The 1834-nt window shown below is 29.9% G+C and overlaps 1 non-coding gene across 1 annotated transcript; it reads left to right on the forward strand.

Annotated features, from left to right (window-relative positions):
* Positions 1–295: 295 nt before the first annotated feature.
* Positions 296–368, forward strand: TRNAF-GAA. The gene has a single exon. It is a non-coding gene; the product is annotated as a tRNA-Phe (tRNA).
* Positions 369–1834: the final 1466 nt, after the last annotated feature.

Raw genomic sequence — 1834 nt, forward strand, 5'->3', positions numbered from 1 at the left:
CATGGTTCACGTTGCACAATTTGACTATTCAATCTAAAATTAGTGATCATTTCTTTCTAAAATTTCAATTAATTGGCGGAAATATCTTTACTTAAAAACATTCATTTTTAATGTTAGCGAGGATACCTCAGTTTGGAGAGCGTCAGATATAAGATTTGAAGGTCACTTGTTCAATTTCCATGTTCACCGCACCTGTTTCTATTTGCATAACCTGACTATTCAATAAAAAATTAGTCATTATTTCTTTTGAATCAGCAAAAATATCTTTACTGATGAATTTTCATTTTTGATGATTTCGGGGATAGCTCAGTTGGGAGAGCGTCAGACTGAAGATCTGAAGGTCACGTGTTCAATCCACGTTCACCGCACTTGGTTCATGGCACCGCTTTACTTATGAATTTTTATTTTTAATGTTAGCAGGGATAGTGATTATTATTTCTTTTTAAAATATAATGAATTAGTGGAAATAGCTTTACTTATGAATTTTTATTTTTAATGTTAGCAGGGATAGCTCAGTTGGGAGAGTGTTAAACTAAGGATTTGAAGGTCACGTGTTTAATCTCCACGTTCACCGCACTTGTTTCCATTCGCATAAACTGACTATTCAATAAAAAAATTAGTATGAATTAGCGTAAATACCTCATTGGTTGCATAAGTTGATTAAGTTGCATAACTTTATTCAATCTAAAATTAGTGGTTATTCCTTTTTAAAATATAATGAATTAGTAGAAATACCTTTACTTATGATTTTTTTCTTCTTCAAATATTAGCCAAGATAACTCAGTTTTGAGTGTCAAACTGAAAATATAAAGGTCACGTGTTCGATCCATGTTCACCGCACCTGATTCACGTCACATAACTTGACTCCTGACTATTTAATTTAAAATTAGTTGGGAGAGCGTCACTATAGATCCATTCACAGCATACGAATTAGAGTAAATAATTTTACTCATGAGTTTTCATTTTAATGTTAGCTTGGATAGTTGAATTGGGAGTGGGAGTGGATTCCTAATTCTTTATTTGACTATAAATGCTCCATAATACATTTAGTAAAATGACTCATTTTATTGCATGGAACAATAAAATTGATGTTCCCGTAGAATTGTCAATACATTCTACTTTCAATGTTGCTAAATTGAGTCCTTTTGATGTTGGTGATGATTTTTCTGATTCGAAGACTAATCCTGAAGAGGGAGATGATGATAAGAATCTTCCTAATTCTTTATTTGACTATAAATGCTCCATAATACATTTAGTAAAATGACTCATTTTATTGCATGGAACAATAAAATTGATGTTCCCGTAGAATTGTCAATACATTCTACTTTCAATGTTGCTAAATTGAGTCCTTTTGATGTAGGTGATGATTTTTCTGATTCGAGGACTAATCCTGAAGAGGGAGATGATGATAAGAATCACTGTGTACATTCTACTTTCAATGTTCCTGTAACAACAGAAGAAATAAAATAAAATAGTAATAATAATAATAATAATAATAATAATAAATTAATAAATAAATAAATAAATAAATAATAAAAATATATATATAAAAAAAAACATTTGCTAACCGATCCCTACTCCTTCCTTCAATCTCTCACCACTCCTTCCCTAAAAATAAATCTAGCAATTAATCAGGAATTCTTTTCTGTAATATTTAGGAATCACAACCAATTATCTAAAAATAAATCTAGCAATTAATCAGGAATTCTTTTCTGTAATATTTAGGAATCACAACCAATTATATTTTAGATCTCATGAATTGTAATCAGGAATTCTTTTCTGTAATATTTAGGAATCACAACCAATTATATTTTAGATCTCATGAATTGTTTAG

Source organism: Cucurbita moschata, unplaced genomic scaffold (genome assembly GCF_002738365.1).
Source record: "Cucurbita moschata cultivar Rifu unplaced genomic scaffold, Cmos_1.0 Cmo_Scf00150, whole genome shotgun sequence".
NCBI lineage: Eukaryota > Viridiplantae > Streptophyta > Magnoliopsida > Cucurbitales > Cucurbitaceae > Cucurbita > Cucurbita moschata.